The following is a 15,203-nucleotide window of genomic DNA, read 5'->3' as shown; positions in this document are numbered from 1 at the left end:
ATTTTAGTTTCGTCCACCTACGCTCAATGGAGCACGTTATCATGATTTCATACGGGATACTCTACCTGTGCTGCTAGAGCATGTGCCTTTACAAGTACGACACAACATGTGGTTCATGCATGATGGAGCTCCTGCACATTTCAGTCGAAGTGTTCGTACGCTTCTCAACAACAGATTCGGTGACCGATGGATTGGTAGAGGCGGACCAATTCCATGGCCTCCACGCTCTCCTGACCTCAACCCTCTTGACTTTCATTTATGGAGGCATTTGAAAGCTCTTGTCTACGCAACTCCGGTACCAAATGTAGAGACTCTTCGTGCTCGTATTGTGGACGGCTGTGATACAATACGCCATTCTCCCGGGCTGCATCAGCGCAGAAGGGATTCCATGCGACGGATGGTGGATGCATGTATCCTCGCTAACGGAGGACATTTTGAACATTTCCTGTAACAATGTGTTTGAAGTGACTCTGGTACGTTCTGTTGCTGTGTGTTTCCATTCCATGATTAATGTGATTTGAAGAGAAGTAATAAAATGAGCTCTAACATGGAAAGTAAGCGTTTCCGGACACATGTCCACATAACATATTTTCTTTCTTTGTGTGTGAGGAATGTCTTCTGAAAGTTTGGCCGTACGTTTTTGTAACACCCTATATATATATATATATATATATATATATATATACACTCCTGGAAATGGAAAAAAGAACACATTGACACCGGTGTGTCAGACCCACCATACTTGCTCCGGACACTGCGAGAGGGCTGTACAAGCAATGATCACACGCACGGCACAGCGGACACACCAGGAACCGCGGTGTTGGCCGTCGAATGGCGCTAGCTGCGCAGCATTTGTGCACCGCCGCCGTCAGTGTCAGCCAGTTTGCCGTGGCATACGGAGCTCCATCGCAGTCTTTAGCACTGGTAGCATGCCGCGACAGCGTGGACGTGAACCGTATGTGCAGTTGACGGACTTTGAGCGAGGGCGTATAGTGGGCATGCGGGAGGCCGGTGGACGTACCGCCGAATTGCTCAACACGTGCGGCGTGAGGTCTCCACAGTACATCGATGTTGTCGCCAGTGGTCGGCGGAAGGTGCACGTGCCCGTCGACCTGGGACCGGACCGCAGCGACGCACGGATGCACGCCAAGACCGTAGGATCCTACGCAGTGCCGTAGGGGACCGCACCGCCACTTCCCAGCAAATTAGGGACACTGTTGCTCCTGGGATATCGGCGAGGACCATTCGCAACCGTCTCCATGAAGCTGGGCTACTGTCCCGCACACAGTTAGGCCGTCTTCCGCTCACGCCCCAACATTGTGCAGCCCGCCTCCAGTGGTGTCGCGACAGGCGTGAATGGAGGGACGAATGGAGGCGTGTCGTCTTCAGCGATGAGAGTCGCTTCTGCCTTGGTGCCAATGATGGTCGTATGCGTGTTTGGCGCCGTGCAGGTGAGCGCCACAATCAGGACTGCATACGACCGAGGCACACAGGGCCAACACCCGGCATCATGGTGTGGGGAGCGATCTCCTACACTGGCCGTACACCACTGGTGATCGTCGAGGGGACACTGAATAGTGCACGGTACATCCAAACCGTCATCGAGCCCATCGTTCTACCATTCCTAGACCGGCAAGGGAACTTGCTGTTCCAACAGGACAATGCACGTCCGCATGTATCCCGTGCCACCCAACGTGCTCTAGAAGGTGTAAGTCAACTACCCTGGCCAGCAAGATTTCCGGATCTGTCCCTCATTGAGCATGTTTGGGACTGGATGAAGCGTCGTCTCACGCGGTCTGCACGTCCAGCACGAACGCTGGTCCAACTGAGGCGGCAGGTGGAAATGGCATGGCAAGCCGTTCCACAGGACTACATCCAGCATCTCTACGATCGTCTCCATGGGAGAATAGCAGCCTGCATTGCTGCGAAAGGTGGATATACACTGTACTAGTGCCGACATTGTGCATGCTCTGTTGCCTGTGTCTATGTGCCTGTGGTTCTGTCAGTGTGATCATGTGATGTATCTGACCCCAGGAATGTGTCAATAAAGTTTCCCCTTCCTGGGACCATGGGACCACGGTGTTCTTATTTCAATTTCCAGGAGTGTATATATATATATATTTAACGAGCATAAGCGCAGATATTTCTATTCGTGACTGAGAACGGTGTACCGAACAGCGTTACATCAGTGTCCTGAAGGAAGGTAGAATACCAACAGAATGGAAAGAAAGTGATAAGAGTACATAAGAAAGGGATAAGCAAATATGATATACATTACACAACACAATTGTCTCACGTTACGACGCTCAGTATGAAATCTGGCTCAAAGGTGCGGTGCCTACAACCTTCTTCCGTAATGGTGCAAAAACGTGGCACCCTGCGACGTCACGCGTCGGGCTCGGCGACGCTTCAAACATCGACGTGTCGACACTCACGAGAAAAGGACCGGAGCTCAGAAGTTGAAGTGGCGCGACAGGCGGGTCAATGATGATACGTTAGCACCGAATTTCACTACAATTCTGCCCATGGCCACAATGGAGGTATCACTCGATGGGAAGGTCATCACACGCCCTCTAATCCACGTTTCGTCCCTTGGTTTTACACTTTTGCAATGGAGGTCACAACCGCGAAGCACAGCATTTAAAATCACGCGGTTTTCCTGTAGGTGGCCGAGGAAATAATTTCACACACACCGACGCTCAGAACCGTCACGAAATTTCCTTTTGGGGTGGCATAAAGGGCGTCATTGAAACCATCCCTCCCCTTGGGGCCTTGGTTCCCACACTTTACGCGTGATGAGCAACAGGACGACTTACTTACAACTTTTCACACTTCTGACGCCCTTCCAAAGATTCAACCCTTCTCTAAGGACATCGTGGTCCAACAACCCCACCGAACATGATCGACCCCTTCAGCGTGCAATGCGACCACACACCACTTTATTGCAACATTATAGAGGGAAGTTGTAGGCAGCTCTGAGCCAAATTTCAAACTTACGCGTCACAATCGGAGAGAATTATGGAGTACCGAAAAAATCATCCTCTGTGTTATGTAGTGTAATTATAGGAGAATTACGTTGCTGAATATTACCTTAAAATGTTAACGTTAACTATCATAATTCAGGAGCGCAGTAAATGATATTTTCGCTCTAATCCAGGTTGTGGATAAACCTATAGAGTATACTAACCCAGGTCATCTTTGCTTCATTAATTTGTCAAAAGCCTTTGATAAGATTAGAAAAGAAAACCGTATAAATCAAACCTTAATCGACAAGCGCAGGTCAGTGAGTTTAGTGAAAAGTCATAGAAGATATACAGGGTGTTACAAAAAGGTACAGCCAAACTTTCAGGAAACATTCCTCACACACAAATAAAGAAAAGATGTTATGTGGACATGAGTCCGGAAACGCTTAATTTCCACGTTAGAGCTCATTTCAGTTTCGTCAGTATGTACTGTAGAGGAAAGGTGCCTAATATGAGACACACTTTTCTAAACCCATTTGAAACACCTAAAAGTAAGTGCAATTGTATTTTATGATGGTAATAACATCTTGCATTATTTAATTTTATCATACAATTATCGTATTTGCAAGAATAAACAATCTTCACAAACAAGGCATTTAGTAGAAATGAGATCAAGGTTTCCTAATATGAGACAGTAATAATATTTCGCTTTAATTATTTTATTACAGAATAATGACATATGAAGATACAATATTTACATGTTCATTCATTTCTGTTATCATTCACTCGTTACACACTACTCAGGTTTATATTTACGACATCCAGGGCAAACAAACTTGTCTTCTGTGACACCGCAATCTTCATGAGCCCAGCGATAACATTTCGTGCACTGTGCCCATTTCTCCCCGTGTTTGTCTTCAGAAAAGTGCCCAGTACAGAACAGACAATCTGCGTTATCGTCATCACTGCTGTCTGAATCCCCACTGTCATCAAGATGGACATCGTATGCCGAGTCACTAGACAATTCTTCTGATTTAGGTCTACGATTTGAAGATTTTCCACTCTTGTCCCAAATAACTTTCTGGCTGCTTTCTTAGTTTCAGCCTCTGAATTCTTCTGTTTAGATTCTTGTAATTGCTTCACATAAGGGGTTGAAGTTAGTAACGCAGCAGAGCACGAACGTGATGTTTGACCTATTTGAGTATCTCCAGGTGGTTTTGCGATGCGTGGGAGAGGTCTGATGTCTGCCGGGCTGACAGCTTGACCATCACCATGAGTAGTTTCATTTTCGTTTTTGGCCTCTCTTCCTTGAAGAGCGTCAGCATGGCGATGAATTGAAAATTCATGTTCCTTAAAGATGTTTCTGTTGCATGGGATGAGACCTGTTTTTCTGAAGACATTCACAGATGCTTCCATTGTTGCTGCTCGGTTGTAAGCTGCCCAAATAACCTGGCTATTAATAATGGAGTGATAACACGACCTGAATTACTTGCCAACCACGTTTCTATCTCTTGGGCATAGTAGGTTTTCAAAGACCCCATAGATCCGGCGTCAAGTGACTGCATTTTATGCATTGAGGTGGCAAACATAAAATATGAACATTGTTTTCTCGTGCTTTATCTAACACATCGAGATTCTTTGTGTGGGAATAATGCCCATCAAGAATAAAAATGACAGGGTCATTTGAAGATGGCTTTACATGACTCACAAAATGATCAAACCACTGAGTAAAAATGTGAGTTTGTATCCAGCCACTTGGATGACTAGTTGATATTGATTCTGCATGTGCACCGTCCTTCACTCCCTGCTTCATATTCTTTCTTGGGAAGACGATTAGTGGTGGAACCTAAGTGCCAGCTGCGTTCATACACGTTACAACTGTGATGAGATTTACCCTTTCTGCTGAAGTCAAGGGAGCAACTTGTCTCTTCCTTTTCATAGCAATAACCTTGCTGTGTTTGTGCTGCACAGATGTCACCCCAGTTTCGTCAACATTGAAGACTCGATGCCGGTTATGGTTGACTTTAGATAGCACAGATTCGTAAATATAAAAAAATCTCCCCACATTTTCTGGAGTGAAAGCTTTCACTCTTGCTGCTGCAAGACCCTGAGGAGTTCTCATTGATAAAATGGGGTGTCTCTTAAGGAAAGCTCGGAGCCATTTCTTTCCTGCTGAAGCCTTTTCTGAGTTGAAGGGAGTCTTCAGCCTATTCCTGACAGCTAACTGGAAGGCCATGCTTCGTATGTCCTTACATTTAAGAGCATAAAATCGCTCTTCCATTGCAAGGCAGTATTTCACTAGTTCATCTTCCAGTTGAGATGAGAGGACAGGCCTTCTGCCAAGATTAAACCACCAATCTTCTCGGGTGTGCGAGTTTTATCCCTCACATACCTTTTCAAACTACGTTTTGGTACAGCAAAAACTTTTGAGGCTTTTAAGTACCCCACTCGCCATTTCTCACACATGTAATGGCACGCACCATGGTGTCTTTATCCCACATTTTCCTTTTAGGTGCCAATGCCATCTACAAAGAATAAATACAACAATCAGACATACTTCTTAAAAGGCTTCAACTTCTATGATTTTATTTGTTAGATTATATTTTATAAGTACTGTGAACGGAGTACTTTGAATTTGGAGTAATATTGATCAACTTCTGAGCAAAGTACTGCCTTGAAAGAAAGTTCCAGAAAACATTCCAATTTCTGATCAAAAGACTAGTCGAAGTAATCCATGTTAATGATAAATTAATCGAATTAAAATAAATACAATTGCCAAAATTTTACTACAATAAATGATAAAATATTGTTATCTCATGATAGTATTGCGTAAATTACATATAACAAATCGTGAGAGAACGAGATCTCCCAATATGCGATAGGTATCGTAATATGCGACACTTTCGCGTATTTGGATCCCCATACTATCGCATATTAGGAATTTCGCCATCTTACGCAAAGAATCACGTACTCGCTAACAACGTTCGTTGGAAAATGAACCTAATTGTCAATAATTATAGGTAATACCATCAAAAATAACAAAAATAAAAGAGTGCAGTAATATCCACTCACCTTTAAGCTGAAATATCGTCTTAACACCGATGTCGCAAAAACTCCAAACACAGGAAATTTTGTATCAACCTGTACGTGCTATGTCCGGCTCAACTAAGGCGTCCTACTCGCTGTGTCATCGTCTGGCACATAATAGACGTGTTTAAGAAACTCTCCACCAGAGTGCAACCCCTAACATTAGCACAGTTGGGGTGTCTCATATTAGGGAACTATCGCATAATAGGCAACTTTCCTCTACTTCCTCGATTCGCCGCCAGTTGGCCCAATTGAAGGAAGGTAATGTTGACTTCGGGTGCTTGTGTTGACATGCGACTCATTGCTCTACAGCACTAGCATCAAGCACATCAGTACGTTGGCATCAAAAGGTTAGTGTTCATCACGAACGTGGTTTTGCAGTCAGTGCAATGTTTACAAATGCGTAGTTGGCAGATGCCCATTTGATGTAAGGATTAGCACAGGGCGTCCGCAGCTTGTGGTCGTGCGGTAGCGTTCTCGCTTCCCACGCCCGGGTTCCTGGGTTCGATTCCCGGCGGGGTCAGGGATTTTCTCTGCCTCGTGATGACTGGGTGTTGTGTGATGTCCTTAGGTTAGTTAGGTTTAAGTAGTTCTAAGTTCTAGGGAACTGATGACCATAGATGTTAAGTCCCCTAGTGCTCAGAGCCATTTGAACCATTTCTTTTAGCACGGGGCAATAGCCGTGGCGCGGTACGTTTGTATCGAGACAGATTTCCAGAACGAAGGTGTCTCGACAGGAAGACGTTCGAAGCAATTGATCGGCGTCTTAGGGACCACGGAACATTCCAGCCTATGACTCGCGACTGGGGAAGACCTAGAACGACGAGGACACCTGCAACGGACGAGGTAATTCTTCATACAGTTGTCGATAACCCTAATGTCAGCGTCAGAGAAGTTGCTGGTGTACGAGGTAACGTTGACTACATCACTGTATGGAGAGTGCTACGGGAGAACCAGTTGTTTCCGTACCATGTACAGCGTGTGCAGGCACTATCAGCAGCTGATTGGCCTCCACGGGTACACTTCTGCGAATGGTTCATCCAACAATGTGTCAATCCTCATTTCAGTGCAAATGTTCTCTTTACGGATGAGGCTTCATTCCAACGTGATCAAATTGTAAATTTTCACCATCAACATGTGTGGGCTGACGAGAATCCGCACGCAATTGTGCAATCACGTCATCAACACAGATTTTCTGTGAACGCTTGGGCAGGCATTGTTGGTGATGTCTTGATTGGGCCCCATGTTCTTCCACCTACGCTCAATGGAGCACGTTATCATGATTTCATACGGGATACTCTACCTGTGCTGTTAGAACATGTGCCTTTACAAGTACGACACAACATGTGGTTCAAGCACAATGGAGCTCCTGCACATTTCAGTCGAAGTGTTCGTACGCTTCTCAACAACAGATTCGGTGACCGATGGATTGGCAATTCCATGGCCTCCACGCTCTCCTCCTAACCTAACCTAACCTCAACCCTCTTGACTTTCATTTATGGAGGCATTTGAAAGCTCTTGTCTACGCAACCCCGGTACCAAATGTAGAGACTCTTCGTGCTCGTATTCTAGACGGCTGTGATACAATAAGCTATTCTCCAGGGTTGTATCAGCGTATCAGGGATTCCATGCGACGGAGGGTGGATGCATGTATCCTCGCTAACGGAGGACATTTTGAACATTTCCTGTAACAAAGTGTTTGAAGTCACGCTGGTACGTCCTGTTGCTGTGTTTCCATTCCATGATTAATGTGATTTGAAGATAAGTAATAAAATCAGCTCTAACATGGAAAGTAAGCGTTTCCGGACACATGTCCAAATAACATATTTTCTTTCTTTGTGTGTGAGAAATGTTTCCTGAAAGTTTGGCCGTACCTTTTTGTAACACCCTGTATAGGTAACAAAACGAGAATTAAAACACAGGAAGGATTCACTGATGAGAGTCTGTCAGATAAAAGAATTAGACAAAAAGACTCACTGAATCCACTCCTCTTCAAAGAACTCGTTGAATCCACTCCTGTTCAATTTAGTAATGAACCACATCATTGATGTCATAAGAAACAAAACAGGATATGAAATGGGAAACAAAGTGGTAAATGTTATGTTTTATATCGAGTACAGCAAACAATGAGGATGATTTACAAAGGTTACTTCACCAACGGAATTATCTAGGGACTGTTATCATCAGCTACGAAGACTTAAACCATGAAAGTGAAAAATCGAGTTACAAAGACAATATGTGGAAGCACTGCGCCGTGCTTTGGCTCGCATTGGTGCTGTTTGTAGGTTTCCATCCTCTGCTGGAGGCCAGACTGTTTCGGTTAGTTGACATGGTTGCGGTTGTTTGTCTTCTTCTCGTGTTGATTGTCGCCACTTGGTTTCGCAAACGTTGCCTGTCCGCTAGTGGCAGCAGCCGCCGTTATCGATATGCAGTAACTGTGGCCCTACCTTTGGGACGACGTCGTGGTTTTCCCGGGTCGTGTCAGTATGCAGTTCGATTGAGGACTCAGGAGGAGCTACGTCCGCGCAATGCAAGAGAAACGCCGGAACCACTGGCAGCGCGCATGCACTGCCGGATGGAAGGCCTGTGGTCATGAGGGTGCACGACCTCGTAAACCGGATCCTGCAAGCTTTAAGTTGAGCACACTCGGATTCAAGTAGAGAAACCTCCACCATTGTGAGATCTTACGATTCTCCAGTGACTTGAGGTCGTGTTGCTGCTCGTAGTGTTGCCGAGACGAAGAGCAGCAAGTGGAGTGCTTGGGGAAGTCGGATCTGATTACTTTCCTGGTATTCTAATTTCTATTTATTGCGTTCAGTTTGTTACTATTTGTTGAGTTCAACCAATGGTATTTTTACTGCCTCGTTGCTGCTAACGCCCCAGTTACCTGCCCTGGCGGTTAGTGTATGTACCGGCGATGTACGTTTCCTCGCCTTACCACTGCTGTCCTGTGAGGCGTGTAGTTTTGACAGCTTTCTTGCGGTAGGTTGGTTTGTGATTCTTCTACTCTGGTGGTAGTGATTCTTTTCTCGTTCCGGGCGCTCTAAGCACACTACTCTGCAGATGGAGTCCAGACCACCGGTTCCGGCTTTGGCGTATTTTTGCATCTTTGCATTTGGTTTATTGGACGTCAGGTAGCCTCAGCAAGATTATCATTAGTCATTCGTTAGACTGCCACAAGTCTGAGTTATCATCGTGTGAAGTGAATGCAACTCTTGGCTGCCTAGCTTATCGCTCGCAGAAGTGTTTTTTGTCGAACCTACTCAGAGGTCGATTCCTGGTGCATCGTCTGTGACTGGCCCTTGTGTTTTGTTATTGTATTTGCTGTTTTATTGTATGTTTCTAAAATTTTTTATATAATTGCCATTCTTGGTGTTACAGCAGGTTTAAACTATTGTGCTACCAAGTTTACCATCATTTTGTCTCATCCGTTTGGTGATCAGTCGCCTGTCTTTTTAAATTAACCTTTGCTATTGCATTGCTGTTTTACAGTGTGTTTGTTAATTTTTTTTATAATTGCTGTTCTTGGCGTTAAAGGCCTTTAGCTGTGACTGTGGTTACTTGCCTTAAAATTCCAATTGAGATCACATTGGCTTGTTTTTTTGATGTGTCTGTATTTTATGGTCATTTGGTAAATTGTAACCCACTGATAGCACTATTAATTACACAGTTATTTATTGCTTCATTAATAACAAGTGATATCTTAATTTATTGCTGAGTCTGGAATTACCGTTTAAAAATAAATGTGTGTAATTGCAAAAGGAAACGAATAGTAACTGATTACGGCCCCATCCACAATCATAACTGAATCCTGCCTTCCTTGACTAGCAGGTTTCAAGCATGATGCCTGCAAAATACGAGGTTCGACAATAAAGTAATGAGACTGATTTTCTTTACAAGATGTGGCAACCCTGCAGGCTTATGTAGGCACAATATCTTTGACCATTGTCTATAAGCTGCTTCTGATCTAAGTGGCACATCAATGCAACTGCTCAGTCGTGAGCTCTGCTGTAATAATTTAACGTGTTTTTGCGTCTCTTGTCACGGAAATGGATGCGCATAAAGTTGCGCAACGGTATGCCATTTCTTTTTGCGTTAAATTGAGTGTTATCACTGGTGATGAAAGTTGCTTTTTTCAGCACGATCCAGAGACAAAACGGCACAGTTCGAAATGGTGCCCAAAGGGATCATCCAGACCAAAAAACCTCGCATGCTTGTGTGCTTCTTTCATTCCAAGGGAATTGTTCATAAAGAGTGAGTGTCTCCTGGACAAACAGTTAACCAATATTACTCCAAAGAAATTTTAGACTTCCTAAAAGAGATCTTCGTGTCTATGCCAACATTGCTGATAACTGGATTCCGCATTACAATAATACGCCATCCCACACTGCTCTGTCAGTACAGCAATTTTTAATCTCAAAACAAATTTCAGTACTACCACTGCCACTTTATTCACCAGATATCGCTCCGTGCGACTTTTTTCTATTTCCAAGAGTCAAAACGGTGGTCAAGGGACACCATTTTCAAACAACACAAGATGCCCAAAAAGCTGAGACGAGGGTCTTGGAGGATATTACAGAAGATGAGTTCCAGAAATGTTACCATCAATCGCAGAAGTGCTCGAAAAAGTGTGTGCAAACACAAGGGAACTTCTTTGAAGCAGACAACACTAAACTTGACTGAAACGTTAAGCAACATTTTTTTGACATCAGTCTCATTACTTTATTGTCGCACCTCGTACTATATGGAGAAACAAATTTATGACAACTCAGGAGAAAATGAAAATATATAGAAAATAGAGTGTCCTGTTGTGAGATATGCAGCAGAACGAAAAAGACAAAATAAAAATTAATGGCAGTAGAAATGAAGGTATTAAGATAGATCCAAGAAATAATCACCTGAAACAAAAGAACAAGTGAACTAATAAGAACAGAGAGGAATGCAAGGTCTAAATAAATGGGTGAAGATGAGGAAACAAAATTGCAGACATCGTTGGGAAAGGATGGAGCCGGACGGTGTGGAACCGCGTGACCGCTACGGTCGCAGGTTCGAATCCTGCCTCGGGCATGGATGTGTGTGATGTCCTTAGGTTAGTTAGATTTAAGTAGTTCTAAGTTCTAGGGGACTGATGGACACAGATGTTAAGTCCCATAGTGCTCAGAGCCATTTGAACCATTTGAAAGGATGGATCCCACAAATATAGTTAAAACTGGTAAACATGTGCGACCGCAAGGGAAACAAGCATCCGAATGATGACCCAAGAGGTGGTACAGCAGGTGGTGTAATACATTCACGAAATGAGGCCAACAAACGGGGAAAAACAGAAGAAGAAAAAATTATGGGTAGTGCCAATGTGCGCACTCTGGTAATCGTAGGAATCATTGTCCTACAAAGCGAACTGAAGACCTGGCCAGGCTGGCAGCACCACAATGTTTGTGCTCGAGAAGCATGTAGGGGAAGTAAACCCCACTACTCTTACAAATGGAGCACAGTCACATTCTACACTCCAGGAAATGGAAAAAAGAACACATTGACACCGGTGTGTCAGACCCACCATACTTGCTCCGGACACTGCGAGAGGGCTGTACAGGCAATGATCACACGCACGGCACAGCGGACACACCAGGAACCGCGGTGTTGGCCGTCGAATGGCGCTAGCTGCGCAGCATTTGTGCACCGCCGCCGTCAGTGTCAGCCAGTTTGCCGTGGCATACGGAGCTCCATCGCAGTCTTTAACACTGGTAGCATGCCGCGACAGCGTGGACGTGAACCGTATGTGCAGTTGACGGACTTTGAGCGAGGGCGTATAGTGGGCATGCGGGAGGCCGGGTGGACGTACCGCCGAATTGCTCAACACGTGGGGCGTGAGGTCTCCACAGTACATCGATGTTGTCGCCAGTGGTCGGCGGAAGGTGCACGTGCCCGTCGACCTGGGACCGGACCGCAGCGACGCACGGATGCACGCCAAGACCGTAGGATCCTACGCAGTGGCGTAGGGGACCGCACCGCCACTTCCCAGCAAATTAGGGACACTGTTGCTCCTGGGGTATCGGCGAGGACCATTCGCAACCGTCTCCATGAAGCTGGGCTACGGTCCCGCACACTGTTAGGCCGTCTTCCGCTCACGCCCCAACATCGTGCAGCCCGCCTCCAGTGGTGTCGCGACAGGCGTGAATGGAGGGACGAATGGAGACGTGTCGTCTTCAGCGATGAGAGTCGCTTCTGCCTTGGTGCCAATGATGGTCGTATGCGTGTTTGGCGCCGTGCAGGTGAGCGCCACAATCAGGACTGCATACGACAGAGGCACACAGGGCCAACACCCGGCATCATGGTGTGGGGAGCGATCTCCTACACTGGCCGTACACCACTGGTGATCGTCGAGGGGACACTGAATAGTGCACGGTACATCCAAACCGTCATCGAACCCATCGTTTTACCATTCCTAGACCGGCAAGGGAACTTGCTGTTCCAACAGGACAATGCACGTCCGCATGTATCCCGTGCCACCCAACGTGCTCTAGAAGGTGTAAGTCAACTACCCTGGCCAGCAAGATCTCCGGATATGTCCCCCATTGAGCATGTTTGGGACTGGATGAAGCGTCGTCTCACGCGGTCTGCACTTCCAGCACGAACGCTGGTCCAACTGAGGCGCCAGGTGGAAATGGCATGGCAAGCCGTTCCACAGGACTACATCCAGCATCTCTACGATCGTCTCCATGGGAGAATAGCAGCCTGCATTGCTGCGAAAGGTGGATATACACTGTACTAGTGCCGACATTGTGCATGCTCTGTTGCCTGTGTCTATGTGCCTGTGGTTCTGTCAGTGTGATCATGTGATGTATCTGACCCCAGGAATGTGTCAATGAAGTTTCCCCTTCCTGGGACAATGAATTCACGGTGTTCTTATTTCAATTTCCAGGAGTGTACATAACTACACGCGCCGCTGAATTAATTACCCGTTTAAAGCTAGAGCAGTGTATCTCAGCTTAGCTACTCACAACGCTTCACTGACAGTATCAACAGAACTACTTTCTATGTAGTCTTCCTCAGCTGTCTGTCAATTCCTCGTCTGCGGTTTCATTCTCCACTGTTAATGATGACTCTGAGTTCAAATTCATGCTTAGCTGATATTATAATACTCTCTCTCTTTGCTGCTCAAAGCATTGTTCATTTAGTAGTCTTCACAGACTTTTTTAATGCATCACACTGTTTTCCTGCGGTCATCTAAAGTCACAGCAACAAAAATATCAACCAATATTTTTCAGCTCTGAGAGATGCTTGGTGTACTACTACTACACATGTCATTCTTTCCAAGATTACAAATCGGCGCTGTAGGACAGACGACATGATAGGGCAACAATCCATTTTCTTGCAAAATATTTTCGGTGTAATAAAGATGGGAATTAATACCAGAAGTTCGGATTTTCTGAGACCTAGTCCATAGTGTAGGCTGCTTTACTACTGTCAACCTGGACTGTATTTCACTGTGTAGTCACCGTGAACCAGGTGGTTTGTTCTCTTACATACTGTGGTATAAAACGTCAACTATCACTGTACTTCTAGTAGCTATTCCTCAATTAAAATGAGTTTCTATGTACTGCACACCATTTTTGATAACTAATCGTGAATGATAGTTCGAAGCTTTCATATCTGAGTCATATATGATACGTGACGTCGGAACGATACCCAAATGGCCGGCCGGGGTGGCCGTGCGGTTCTAGGCGCTACAGTCTGGAACCACATGACCGCTACGGTCGCAAGTTCGAATCCTGCCTCGGTCATGGACATTTGTGATGTCCTTAGGTAGGTTAGGTTTAAATAGTTCTAAGTTCTAGGGGACTGATGACCTCTGAAGTTAGGTTCCATAGTGCTCAGAGCCATTTTTTTATACCCAAATCACGAACTGCGAACATAAAAATTAAAAAAGACCAGCATTCTTCTTTGACAATAATAATCGCACCCTGTAATTTTTCCAACATTTATTCATATTCTAGCGTGTACGAAACCATGTTTTCCTTATATAAACCACTGGACGCCTTAATTTTTTCGTAAAAATCTGATATTTTTACTTTCCCTCGCCATCTCTGGTACTGAAATCACGCCTTTCTTTTTCTGGGTGTCAATAAATGTCTGTCGACGAAGCAGTTTGCAGCTTTCATGCTTTTACTAAGAGGTACCAGTGTACACCATACTACAATGAACTATAACAGGACTGAAATTAGTCAAGTGACCAAGACAGTTTGCGGTATGGCTGTGTCTACTGCTTGTATTGTCGAGTAATTCTTCCATATTATTTTCGGTAGTTGGCGCCCCATACCATGCAGATGTTTTAAGTCATATCGTACCACCGTCAGGTGGTACAAAAATCCTTATGATTGGAACCATTTTTGATTGCTACAGCTTCAAGAACAAAAAGTCTCTTCGATTACGGTATCTGTTTGTATACATAAATGACATTCCAGATTACTCTGCATAACGTCAGTAACATGAAAAGGGCAACGAATAGAATTTTAACGCAAGATCCCGTATGTTAGTAGTATAATATTTCCTTGTGTCCAACCGCTGGAGACTTGGAAACTGTTGGAACAGTGCTCTTTGAGACTTTCCCAGGGTAATAACTACTTCAGTTGTTTACGAGCGTAGCAACGGATAATGCAGTGAGAGCTGCACAATATTTCAGGGCATCAGCTGATCGTCACCTTCAAAAATGGTTCAAATGGTTCTGAGCACTATGGGACTTAACATCTGTGGTCATCAGTCCCCTAGAACTTACAATTAATTAAACCTAACTAACCTAAGGACATCACACACATCCATGCCCGAGGTAGGATTCGAACCTGCAACCGTAGCAGTGGCGCGGTTCCGGACTGAGCGCCTGAACCGCTAGACCACCGCGGCCGGCCGTCACCTTCAGGTGCTTACTGGCATGTTGCCGCAGTGGCTCACCAATACATGAGCAGGCTCGCTAGAAAAGCGCAGGCGCCAAGGGGTAGGGATGTGAAGTCGTCGTAGATAAATAAAAGAGGACGAAGACATCCAGTGTCCCATTCCGGAGAAACGGGCCGCGGTCTTCGCATGCGTGACGCGGGAAAAGAGCAGCACAAATCGTGGCCCAGCGCGCATGCAGGCTGTCTGATATAGCAGATTTCGAGC

Source organism: Schistocerca cancellata, chromosome 1 (genome assembly GCF_023864275.1).
Source record: "Schistocerca cancellata isolate TAMUIC-IGC-003103 chromosome 1, iqSchCanc2.1, whole genome shotgun sequence".
NCBI classification, from domain to species: Eukaryota; Metazoa; Arthropoda; class Insecta; order Orthoptera; family Acrididae; genus Schistocerca; species Schistocerca cancellata.
The sequence above is the reverse complement of the archived record's forward strand: the minus strand, read 5'-3'. Positions refer to the sequence as shown.